Source organism: Phalacrocorax aristotelis, chromosome Z (assembly GCF_949628215.1).
Source record: "Phalacrocorax aristotelis chromosome Z, bGulAri2.1, whole genome shotgun sequence".
NCBI classification, from domain to species: Eukaryota; Metazoa; Chordata; class Aves; order Suliformes; family Phalacrocoracidae; genus Phalacrocorax; species Phalacrocorax aristotelis.
In genome coordinates this window covers 3,647,819-3,661,549 of record NC_134311.1, presented here as the reverse complement: position 1 = coordinate 3,661,549, position 13,731 = coordinate 3,647,819, and the positions used below count along the sequence as shown (strand labels likewise).

Below are 13,731 nucleotides of genomic sequence, written 5' to 3'. Positions count from 1 at the left end.
AGCTCTGACAGGAGATCATTAGGACTACGTGTAGTCTGAACTGAGATACTGCAGCCCGTAGCAGTAGCGTAGGAGGCTGGTATTTTGGGGAGACCTGAAGACTGATCAGAGCAGGAAATTTGAAAATAATAAGCAGTAGCAGCTAGGGGAGAGGGGATCAGTTATCATCCCCCTAAACTCTCTGCATTTCAGTGATTTCTCTTGGAAAATTTTCCCTATTGACTATCAGATTTGTTGTTGGGAAACCATGAGGGAATGAGGAAGTTTTTAACAAAAGTGGTGCAATTTTCGGTTCTTTTCCAGAAGCTGGAAAGTTAGACACAAGAAGAGCTGTGCACTGTCACATTTTTTCTTTAATACTTAATATTCAGTATTAAGTATAAAATAATACTGGATTTTCTCTTCATTTATTAACCTGGTTTCTTTAAATAAATAGAAATTTTATTACCTTATTTTACTTAATATACTAATATATAATTATATTTTGCATTATAATTATAAATTTATAAAATATCTGATTATATTTTGCATAATTATATAACTAATAAGTCATATCATTATATCTAATTATATATTATTATATAAATAAATAAAATTAAACATTAATTTATTAACCTGCTCGCTTTTGATTATGAATCATGTGCAAGTTTTAAAAAATTGAACATGTAAATGTTGTTCATTTAGTTCTTTGATTATGCAGATACGATGTTGGTTACATAATAATATCATTGTATGTTGTTCCAGGTGGCTATGATTTAACTGAATCTTTTTATCTCAACTGTATAGATACATAAGTCTTCATTTGAAAATAGTGACAAATGGAATACGTAACCTAAGCCCACAACTCTGTCTAAGGTCTATCCAGGGAGTTCCAGTAAAGTAATTCCTCACGCCTAATTTCTGAGCCATATTTTCACTTGCTTCTGTCCTTTTTTCTGTTTTATGAGTTGAATTTTGGTGGTTGATTTGATAGTGTAATTACTATTCACAGGTATTCTTCTCATGCAGAGTTCTGTAGCACGTGAGCAGAGCTTACCTTAGCTTCCCCGTTGATAGGCTGGTTACTGGAACTGTGTTCCCAGATCTGCACGGTAGACCCTTTATGGTATGTACTGTAAAACAGTAAAGTGCAGAGAGCTCTAAGTTACCACTAATTGAACCTGGTTTAGACTTGCAAACTGGGCGGCTGTGTTAGTGTAGCATTCAACTCAACCCAATTAGTGCTACCCAGAGGCAAGGCTTAATTGTTTCCATCTAGACCTGATGCAACTGTTCCTCTTCCAAACAACAGGTAGTGTTTGTGCACGCTACTGTACTGCACAGAGGGACGTAACAGCTCAGGCGGTTGATATTGTCAAGGACCCATGTGCTAGACACCTTTGCAGAATGTGCATGTGTCATCAGTACACATTGACATAATTTTTAACATTCAGAAAGGCAATGTGGTGCAGTATATGCGTTTGTCCTCAATCTCATCTGCCTATAATTTTTACCTGTCCTACCCCATCCTCCACCTTTGATTCTCGCTGTCCGCAGAAGCACCCCCAACTTGTTCATACATCAGTAACAAGAATAGGATAAAACAGGTTACATTATTAATTAAGAAATCAGACTGGACAATTTAAGGCTTAGGAAGGCTGTAGTGCACTCTCCCAGGCAAAGGATATCTTTCTGCAAGATATATGATAATATTTACAAATAAAGGCAGCTTGGAAAGAAAGGAAAAGAGCATACACTTATGAAATAGCCAATGTCAGGAATTCATAATTCTAAAACTGTTCTAAACTGTTGAGCCTGATTTCTAGCATTGGGCTACTTGTCAATTTAATATAAATTGAGATGTTTCATGTTCTTATCTTAAGGTGTTTTGGCAAAGTAGAGAGTTTTGACTGTGATCATATAAAAGACTAAATATTTTTGTGTATATGTTTGTATAGCTCAAATAAGACTCACACTTCCCATGTGGTTTTTTTTCTTTCTGTTGGTTTTCTTTTCAGTATAGTGTGCTGGGTGTATTCAAGCTGAAGTTAATTTTTTTTCATAACAGCCTCTATAGTGCAGTGTCGATAGCAGACCAGTCTTTTGGCTGGGCAGTTCTTGCACAGCGTCAAGGCTTTCTCTTTTTCCCGCTCTGCTTCCACAGCAGGTAGGCTGGGGATGGGCAGGGAGCTGGGAGGGGACGCAGCCGGGACAGCTGACCCGAATTGACCAAGGGGATAATCCATGCCATATAGCATCATATTTAGAAATGAAACCTGAGTTTTCCTGCATTTGCTCTTCTGATTCTCTCCTGCATCTCACTGGGGGAGGGGGAGCGAGCTAATTTTTAATTTTCTACCATCGTGCAGCTGGCATTCTGATTGAAGAAAGACTACTTTTTAGGAAGGAGAGAAGGATCATAACAGGGTTTCCTTTATGAACACACAACTATAACAGAACTGAAATATTGCAGAAACAGGCATTTGTCCTAAGCAACTATTCCTGACAGAATAAGATTATCTTCTTGGTGTCAAGTACATTCCATTTCCTTTCTAGAAATAAACACTCTTTCCAGTAAAATGATAATGACACTGTGAGCGCGTTTTATGTGGGTGATAAATGTTCTAACTAATGTTTTAGATGTCTAGAAAAAAGAATGAAAAATCACCCTCATAAACTTATTAATGTCACATGTATGATTAAATTTCACATGTATCAGTGAAGAAATTTACCCAAATATCAGTTTCTTGAAATAAGGTCAACAGAATTTTCTTACCACATTTTTGGCCAGCTGCTTTTGGGCATGCACGTTGCAATATCCAGAAATATATATTCTGCTTCAGTAAAGAACTCTGTAACTTATCAGTAAAGGCCACCCACTCCTTTTCATCTTACTATTCCTGGAATTTGAAATACTACTGTAATTTGTTTGGCCCTATCACTTTTGCCTTGATTTGCCTCAGTCTTCCTCTGCCTAAGGATTATGAAATCTCTTCCTTGAATCTCACTTAACTCGGCCTTAGGGAACAGCAATGAAGGGGTTTCGTTTGGGTTTTCAAGGCCTACTTCTGCCTGAAAAGCAGAATATACCTGACTCTGCAGGGCGCTTTTTTTTTTTGTTGTTGTTGTGTGGGTTTTTGTTTTTTTTTTTTTTTTTTTCCCCTTCACTAGTATTTTAACCTTTACTTTGCCTGGTTTTAGTGGGTGGTTACAGTGATATTTTTCCTTCTTATATTTTATTAAGCAATTCTTATTCGATAGTAAAGGTCACAGAGTTATATTTTTATTCTTTGATTTTTTAGTACTAGATGATAGAGATAAATCTGCATCCTGGTTGGCAAACTCGTCTATCAAAATATGGAACAGCAAAAATACCAAACATGATACATCATATGCATATTTTTCTCACTACTTCTGAAACCTGCAAATAATTCCAAAATTGCTTGATAAACATAGGCTTTAAATGAATATAATGTTCATTTAGGAATTATATCCACAATCAACCTTCCAGTGTATTTGGGGGGAAAAAAAAGCCTCACCATTTTCTCCTTTATTTCTTGGTATACATCTTCACTAAAATTAGAGCTGGTGAGACATTTTCTGAAGACATTGTTTTATTATTAGGGTGAAAGGATTGTGTTTATTTCTGACAGAGAGAGAGAGACACTAAGCCTGGCTCTATTGAACACTATCAAAAAATGGAAAAATGAATCTGGAGAGACTAACGTGAACCCTATGCAGTATAAGCAGAGACTTGTTGGTTGAGGTATCCCTCTGGGATAAAGGAGAGTGGTTCAGCAGCCAGTTAAATCTCCTGAGCTGTTGCTTCTGCTGAAGGTTTCTCATTTGCACTTAAAGGACTGAAAGTACTTAAAATGGTCTTTATGTTAGTCCTAATTTGGAATATGGTGGTTTTTTCATGTTATTTTTACATTTTCAGCAAAAAAAAATATATTTTTTTCATGAGTTCTACATGAAAGTCTGTCTTTTTAATGACTGTGACCCACAGATGTCAAAGTAGCTTAGAAATTATCCAGGTGCTTGCTTTACAGTGTGTTATCATCAACTGATTCTGCCAGAGAATTTTAAGTGCATTTTTCTGAGTCATTGTTTGCATGTATATTGTTACTAGCATGTGAGGAGAATGGGAGGGGTTCTTTTGTGGAGATGTCCAGGTTGGATAAGATAGCAGTCACATTAGAAGAAAATTAGAAGCAGGTAAGCCTGGAAAGGAAGTTTCTACTGCGCGGCAATATGCTGTGTTAACATACCAACAGGGATGAGGGATATAAAAGTTTTTTTTTATCCATAACAGCTTGCACTGGGGACCTGGTTTAAAGAGGAGCCTACAAACATATATTTTTTTGTGTCTGCTCTTTCTTTCCCTTCTCAGATTCAAACCTTTTCTCATGAGTTTTTCACTCAGCCTGTTCTGCTGAGATACAGTGATCTGATTCTGACTCTGGCGTCTTTTTTCATAAACTTCAAACATATGTGCCTCAGACTTGACATCTCCCATCTTGTCTGCTTATGATTCAGTCCTTTCTTTCAAAAACAACAACAACAAAAAAACCCCCAAGGTGTGCCAGCTTCAGTAAATGAGAGGTAATAAGGCTCAGTGTGCATGTGCCAATGCATCTGTAAAGAAGAGTTGCCACACCTTAAACCTCAAGCAGTATTCACCAGCCAACATCACTAGGATTTAGCATACCAGCTCCTATTTATTCAAACCGTTGCCACATGAGCTAATATTTCAGCCATGTTTGGCATAGACAGAACGTGCCAGTTCTCAGCTTATCTCCCTTTGCATTCTGAGTACTACTATTGTAGGACTTTGTCAACAGCGCTGCATTCCTTGGCTTTTATCAGACGAGCTTTGACTGTGAGGAAAGGGCAACGCCAAAGGTGCTAAAGTCCCAGTGCTGCTATTGCAACTGATGCCTGTCTGGTTACTCTTTCTTCTTCCCCATATGCCTATCAATGAACAGGTTCATTTTTATAATCTGTTTGGATTCAGTGACAGCCTTGTGGAACAACATATACTGCAATATACAGTGACCGTGGCAGTGTAGTTTCAGACTGGCTGAGAAGGTTTTTCATTTCTCTTAGCGATAAATATTTTCTATGCAGTACCCACGCTGAAAAAGTGTGTGCTAACCCCTGCACATAAAGCTCCATTTTTTTCTCACAGATGTATTGATCAGGTTTTAATTTGGCACAACTGAACAGAGGTTGTGTGCCAATACATTTACAGTGTGGCTTTTTTAAAAGCAGGAGCGCCAGAGCACTTGCCCAGGTAAGGATTTCTAAGTGTTGTTGACAGTCAACTACACTCAGTTTCCTAAGAGTGAAACTTTAATATGGAGATACAGTCCCACATAAACTACACACCCTAACATGAAATGTTTCAGCTTGCCCCGTTCTTAGTGTATAAAGATGGTTCATTTCATCTTGGGACCTGACTACCATGCTATAGGCTAGTCTGGGTGGGAGGCTCCCTCCACTTCACCTTTTGATGCTGTGCCAGCTCAAAAAAATATATCAAAATTCCTTAGGTCAAAGAGAGGGAGCAAGAGGGAGCATGACTCTGTGGCTAAATGATTGGGGCACCTATTTAGAAGAGGGGAGATCCCAGTTCTGATTTCTGCTCGAAAGACTGCACAAGAGCTTATGCTAAAGAGTTATTAGAGTTCAGAGATGTGGGTCTGCCCCCTATGCCAACCCACAGGTTGAGGACGGCATGGAAGCCAAGTCTTTCCATTTCTTAGGTGGATCTTACCATCACTGACCTGTTTTACAGCAGGAGGTCATTGTTACCATCTGAAATATTTGTGTGTTTTTAAAGAAAAAGATAAGTCTCCTGCTGACGTCTAGAAGAAATTTTCCGGCTGTGAACCCTAATCAAATACCAACACCTCCCTGCAACTCTGAATTGCAAGCCTAAGTCCAGAGAAGAGGCAAGTTTTCATGGAGGTTTCTCCCTTCTGTGTTCCCTCTTGATGGGAACTCATGCTCTGTCCAGACGTGCCCATGATGCTGGGGGCTGTGAGTTACGTTCACAGGAGACTGTGGCAGTGATGAGACCGAGACCCATCTCAGCTTGGGCCCGTCTGTACCACGGCGTGTTCTTACTGTCTTGTCTCTTGACTGTCCACCTTGGAGACCTGCTGGTAGCTTGCCTGGTTGGAGCTACCTCTCTGACAGAGAGATCAGACTCCTAGCTTGAAGGAGGGACACAGTGTAAGGTCCAGGCAGATACATTTTAGGGCTGCAATCTTGTTTTTAGGTTTTTTAATATGACGTTGCCTGCTTAAGATCACACGGGGCATTTATGGTGATACTGGGAGTTTGCTGAACTCCCAGACCTCAGGCTGGAACTTCACTATACTTTCTCCATGGTACAAAGTGTGATTTGCATTTAACAGAGTACCTTTTCCCACTCTGATGAATATTTAAAGAAAGTAGTCAGGGATGGATTTTATAATGTCTGGCCATAGTCTGAATGATATGCTATAATAGTTTCCGTGGTTTACAAAATATTATTAATGATATAACACATTCTTAAGTGTCTTAAATATAGAACATGTTGAGATACCTTCATATTCTGGAGATTTTTGTTTTCACATATATTTGCCTTTTTCTTTACTATTTAAATTCACAATCTCAGTTAATTTGCAGCGGGGCTTTTAATTTCCTGTGCAAATTAATGAAGTCTACCCTTAGGCATAATTCAGATATTGCCAAGCCTCCTCAACTCCCTCCCCCAAATAGCAGCAAACTGTTAAAAAAGTATTTAATGTGCAGAAGTACCTACATTCATGCATTTCAGCAGCTATTTTCTTAAAAATGTGATTAAATAACCAGCACTAGAGAGCATTAAGCAATATTAAAAAAACCCTTCTGGGAAACCGCTGTCGAGATTTCATTCTCTCAGCTGGAGAGTAGATCCTGGATCATCCTTACTCCTCCCAGATTGTAACCTAAAACAGTAGCAGTTTGATAGAACACAAAATCCTAGATATGCAGGTCATTCAGGCCTGTATACTAAATGTAGCTGTTTAATCTTTTTAGGCCATCAGGCTTTGTAAGTGCTGTTAATGCTCACACTTTGTTCTTCACTTGCTTTTTCTTCTTGACTTGCATCTTAATAAATAAAAAAAAAAGACGGTGAACAGATATTAATATACAAAGATCAGGAATAAGATAACATTGTTACCTTGTGCTATAACAGCAAGCAGTTTATAAAAAAAAATAGTTATTTCATTTTCTCTGCTAAAGATGTACTTTCTCTGAAAGAAAAATAAGATATTAAAAAATGAATTTATGTGGAGAAAATAAGCAAAAATTAAAGAAGCAATGTTTTCTTCTCATTCAAATGAATATAAACAGGGAGCAATTTTATTTGCCTCCATGGTAATGACCATGAAAATAATACCATAGGAAGAGCATAGGACCAGCCAGTTGAACAGCCTGAAGAGGGAAGTTAATGTGTGAAGAATTCTGTCCATAAAAGAAAGAGCAAGGTAGTGTATGAGATTTTTTTTTTCTGCTGGGTAAGTGGCATTAGTATTGCATTTAGTGACCCAGAAATGCCACCTTCCTCATTGGCAAACTTACTCCTTTCAAGCTGTCTCCTTGATAAGTTCATGCACATTGACAAGAGTACGCCTCACGTGTCTGAGGTACCACTGGAGGATTCCACTCTCTGTTTTGTACATCATTTGAGTTACTGAACTTCTTAATATTGCCTGAGTACCAATGATCAGCCTTTGTTTTGTTTTTTTTCTCTTTGAACAGGGTCTCTTCAAGCCTCTTGGTCTTAATCTTTAACATCTAAGTCATCAGAAGATTCTTCATGTGTGTGCTTCACAAATTTATTATCTTCCTATTCATAAAATCATAGAATAGTTTGGGTTGGAAGGGATTTTTGTTGTTCTCTCTCAGTTTTTATTCTAGGCCATGTCTTTAACAGATGTATAAGAGGCATGATTATATTTTCGTTCTGAAATACTCTTAATTTGCGTAGGACATCATAAATACTATCATCTGCTGAAATTTGAAGTATCTAAATCCCTTTAGACATTATTAATTCTGAGGCTTCTTTGCTTTCTTCAGTGACGATTGCAATACTTTACTTGGTCTGAATAGGATTTGCTGAGAAACTTATGCATATTTTTAGACTAAGGGTTTAGTCTGTGGTTAATATGGTCTGCTTCTTACATGTTCAAAGCCCAACTCTGCAATTTAAAAAAATTTCTTAAACATATATTGCGGTACATTGTCAAAACGAGCTCAGCGCAGAGGTTGTCTGGCAAATATTACTTTGCCGTAATTTACCACACTGCTTGCCAAATGGCTGCATTCTGTAACTTAGTTATACAAGCAAGACTGTAAAAGTGCACTGTCAGCAGTAGTTGGCAGTCTTTTTAGATATATTATGAACAAGTATGATGCTCCTTAAAACTGTATGTACTACAGCTAGTGGAAACATGGCATTTTCTAATTAGTGGTGTTGCATGGATTTTTAATGTGAGGCAAAATTTCACAGTTCTAAAACAACATCCAAAATATCGTTTCAGTGTAGATGTCATAAAGATTTTTGAATGTGGATAACTGCAAACTTATGCAAACCAATTTGTTTTCAACTTTTAAGACCAAATCCTTTCTTGAATTAATTGACATTGTCTCGGCTTAAAATGAAATATCTTTTCAAAGTTTCTTTTCTAATCTTTATTACTAACATAATGATCAGCCTTTAAATGTGAGGTGTATAACCTGGGATTTAGTGTGAAGTCTTCCACGTCCTTGTCATGCACATGTAGGCTGTGATCAAGTGTTTTCTTTGTAACATTCTAAAGATCCATTCATTAATAGGTATCCCAAATCCTTCATATTACACTCTGATACTTCACTTGTTTCCTGGAGGTTGTCCGTATGAGCTTGAACCCAAGCTCATCTTGCAAAAATATTATTTCTTGTGTATACTGTGCCATGTAGGTGGCACAAACTTTGAGTGCTCCTCTGGGTGTCATGGAGACCACGTATCTTGTCTTAATTTTCAGGAGCAAAATTATGCAGACCTAATCCTCCATATATTCTTTTTTTCTTCTTTTATTATATATGTCTAACCTTCTGTTTCTTGGGTGATGACTGCTCTCATTTCATTCTCTTTGGTTACAGGTTCTCATATGCAAGGAAAATGAGTAAACAGACTTTTTCATCACAAATTAGATACAGTACTAGGGTATGATCATAGAATTGGAAAATAATTTACATTGGAAGGGACTTTCTGAGGTTATCTGAGGAAAAAAATCTTGCTCAAAGCATGAACCAATATATCCTAGAGAATACTTAAAGTTTTGCATTTATTTTTGTAGTGGTAGAGAGTCCACAAAAGAATTATTGGGCTAGCTAAACTGTAAGACAATGGAGAGAGGAAGAGAAAAAACAGAAATGACAACTGAGGCCAAAAGCCTTCAATTCTGCACTTTCTCTGGAGTTTCTATTTCTGGATATTAAAAACAAAGTCCTATTCATGCTTATAATTAAATAAACCAAAACAAACCAAAACCAACCAAACAAAACCCAACCAAAAACCAAACACAAAACAACCCAGTAACAACAAAAACAACCCTTAGCCTGATAATTTAGTATTGAGTATTTGGCAGAATGAAATGGAGTGGTTGAGTTACAGGTAAATAGATGCAGTCTCTCTTACTCGTTATCCCTAGTACAGTTATGGGAATTCTAGGTCCATTAACTTTGTTTTCCTATCAGGTAAACTGGTTAAAAACAGTTAAGTAAGAGGCAGGAAAATGCCCAAGTCAGCATGAGTGCAACTGTGTTCTTTTGCTGACTTTCCCAGGTGGTAGCTGATAGAAAGCTTACAGAGATGCTAACTGGGTCCTGTTGACTCACTGCAGTATTGGCAGCTCGTTTTCCCGTTTCAGATGAAGCAGAGGTAAGAGTGACTTCTGTGAATAGAGGCATGTAGGTGCAATGCTAGGAGAGAAAATCCTAGAAGAAGCCAAACCTGGAGAGAACAATTTTCAGGTTGGAATTTGTTCTGCATTAGCTTCTCAACAAACCAACCTTAAGGAGGAGTATTACTCAGGTTTCCAAGCCTATCTGGTGAGAAACTGTATTTCTGGAGGCACTTGGGAGTATCATCAATGCATAGAGGGGCATAACTAAGCGTCTGTTGGAAGATGTCTCTGGAACAATCCACTGTGGGAGTTAGTCGTTAAGGGGATTAGAGAACAAGTTAGATGAGTGCTTAATAAATACAAGTGGTTATACTACCAATTTTCTTATATCTTCTTTTGTCTGTTTTGTTTTTTAAAAGTAAATATTTCATAGAATGTTTATGTAAGATATTAAAGTAAAACAAATTTTAAAATAGCAGTAATGTCTTTCTAGGATAACGAATAACCTTAAAGTGAATAGCTATTCACAGAACTACTTTTAAGCAAACAGTATGGAACTTGCATGCAGGGACGTGCTGTGACTACCAAATGCTTCTCTATTTCCAGCTCCTATTGGCAGGGAGACCAACTTCCGGCTGCTTTGATTTGTCAATATAAAAGTTTTTAAGTTATAAAACAATATATTGCAAAATGGTCTGCCTTTGTCTAAGTGCAGGTCAGAGACGACAAGTCATCTTCCTCCTAACTTCGCCCAGACTTGGTTCAGTGCATCTCCTTAAATTCATTTCCACAGCTGTCTGTCCCAAAAAGCTATGCTTTGAAGCAGATTTCCTGTTTTACCTCCATAGAGGGGACATTTCACCACCACTTTCTTGTACCTTGTTTTGCCTAATACCCTTTTTGCTGTACTGCCAGTCTACTTCGCATGAGTCCCGTGTGCTCACCATGTGATGAGTATACCATATGTCAGTAGCATTTTATTGTGGTCCTGGCTTGAAAAGAATGGAATATATCCTATTATGAAGACCAAGCAGATTCTCCTGCGTTCATTATGTAGGACAGGATCTTTTGCTATTGGCAAGAAGAGAGAACATGCAAATGTTACTGAAGGAAATTGTGTTAGCAAAAAAGAAATACTTTAAATACTTTGAAATGCCATCCCAGAGCATTTAAAGAGTTGTTTAAGGCAGCTTCCTAAAGTTTCTACTTCTGATAACTGGAGTAGTTCCCAAATGTACTGCACTTCAGGCCTTTGATTTGACAGAATTCATGTTGTTTCCCTGCTGCTAAGTGCCTCTAAGTGCCTAAGTTCTCTAGTTTTTTGGGTTTCGGTTTGTTGGGGTTTTGTTTTTTTTGGTTAATTTTTTTTTATATTGCTTCTTTGGAGAAGTCCGTTTCCATTCCTTAAGCAGCCATTTATATGAACCTGCTTCTGCCTCAGCCACTGTAGCACAGCATCCTGAGTGACTGCTCGTGGCACTCTGCTGTAACTATGAACAGGGTTATCTGAATACAGGACACATTTATCTCTGCTGCTATTCTGAAATTTTCCTTGCCCTGCACTGTGTTTACAAGCAGCCTGTCTTTCAAACAGGTGTCTAGCTAACAGCCAAGCTTCAGGCTAGCTTTTCAGACTGAAGAAACATCTGTGTAGGACTATTATATACTCTCCACTCATCAGAGAGCACATACTCAATTTTCGTGACATTATGTAGCAGTAAGCTGGTTAGAATTATCAAGTGTTCTTGAGAAAAACAGAAATATGGTAGTTTCATCATTTCTTTATGTGTAGGTTGGTCTTGCTCAGGAGTGAAAGCAGAATATGCTTCTGTTTGGGTTTTCTTTCTGAAGACTGTAAAGTCCAAGGAAAGCATGACATCTTTTTAGTGATTCTAAAAAAAAGTAGGAAATTGTTAAAAATGGTACATAAATCGGCTTCCTGAAATCCATAGTTAATTGAATAAGTGAACTCCTTCCGTTGCATACATCTCCCAAGCTTGTCAGAAAGAGAAGATTCGGAACCATCAATACAAATCAGTCAGATAGATAACTAAAATCCTTAAGAAAAATTGTCTTCAGGTATGAACGTTACTGCAAAGTATTTTAAATAGTGAAAATAGTGGACCTGCATGGTGTCCATGCTTTTCCTGCAAAGTTTACAGCTTCTCAAAGCAGCCATTGCACAAATGGCTATACTTTTTAAATAAAGTATCAGAAAATGTGGCACTTAGTCCTGCAAAGCAATAGCTGTTGGCGTACCACAGAGTCCAGCTTTCTGAATAGTGATACTCCAGCCATATGTGGGCAGATTAATAGAAAGAAGCCCATAACTCCTGTCTCTAACATATAGGTACAATCCTGTGGGTTTAATTCAAATTATTTCCACAGTATTATATTCATAAATGTGAGGATAGTAAAATACATATAAATATGTATGCGTGTCAAATAAATAAAGCAATGAAGACCATTTTAAGCTCTTCATACTTATGCTGGTAAGATATCAATCATGCAGATTTTGCTACTGAAGCCAATGGGATGACTCACAGAGGGGAATAAGACAGTGAAAATCTGGCCCTAGGTGACTTCAGAAACATATTATACTCATGGACTGAAACAATTATGATTTCACAGTGCCAGTTTAGCTTTAAAAATGTCATGTAAAACTCCACAAAGAACTGAATCATGGCATGACCAGTGTAAGTTTAAAGCAAGGAGTTATTTAATTGTTTAAAGGAAGACTTTAAAGTTAAGTTAAAGTTTAAAAGAGTTCTTTAAAGCAGAGGGTTGCTCAACAGAGCCTCACAAATTATTGTCACTCCGGCATTTAAATGTTGCTCCCCTTGTACTGCCTTTTTACTGGATAATAACATAGGTTGTATTTGGCTTAAGAATTTTTTTGGGAAATTTGTTTTTCAGTGACCACCATGCAACTGATGTGTACAGCTTAAGCCTCTCTGCGTGTCTGAGGTTAAGCGGTTCCACTCTGCGTAAAGTGTTTTGTAGCGCATTATGAGTATATTCACTGCAGATGAATTGGTGCCATTACTGAGAAAGAGCAAGATGTTTGTACCTTTGTATGCTGTGTGCTAGCTGAGCATCCTAACTACTAGGTTATTAAATATTCCACAGGAGGGGTTCATTGGTCTTTGAATAGATATTTTTTTCTTGCCAGCTATAGCTTAAGTATTCATTTCAGCGAATAAGGATTTCTGATTAAATATCTTGCTAATGGAAAATCCCTGTATGTGGAATTTTACAGAATTGGGGATGATTATCGTTAGGGCTCCGTTTCTCCAATCAGAAAGAGTAAACAAAATCCACTGTTGAGGATAAGGTGTGATAATGTTTGCAACTGTGGTAGGCAGAAGTACTAAACTGTTCACAGCAGTATGTTTCAGCTTGTTTTTCACTAATGAGAAAGCCCTCGTCTTTCTGGGAAGGTGCAGTTGTTTACTATGGAGGCGATACGTTGTCATGATGTTGATGTTCTGCAGTTGTGAACCCAATTTGAACTATCCAACATGGAAAATCATTTGTTGTCTTTGTTTTCTGAGTTATGTGCCTCAAAATGCTACCCTTCAGGGTCATCTGACAGTAGCCAAATGTAGCCTACATAGCAGACTAAACATAGCCTACCAAACCCCTTTAATAGTATTATTTCATTGTCAAATATTTCTGATTATGTTGTTCTTGCAACACTGTCCCTGGTGCTTTGGATGAACCTTAACAGGTCTAAGTCCAGAGTCTAAATCCAGATTTATGGATTAAATAAAGAGTTAGCAAGATTATGCCCTTGTTTGGGCAGACAGAGGCAGGGATCTGCAAA

At 37.7% G+C, this 13,731-nt stretch overlaps 1 protein-coding gene across 1 annotated transcript in view; it reads left to right on the top strand.

Moving 5' to 3' along the window:
• The window catches only part of ADGRV1 (adhesion G protein-coupled receptor V1), a 275,402-nt gene that overhangs the window by 147,039 nt on the left and 114,632 nt on the right, over positions 1–13,731 (top strand). The window lies entirely within an intron of this gene.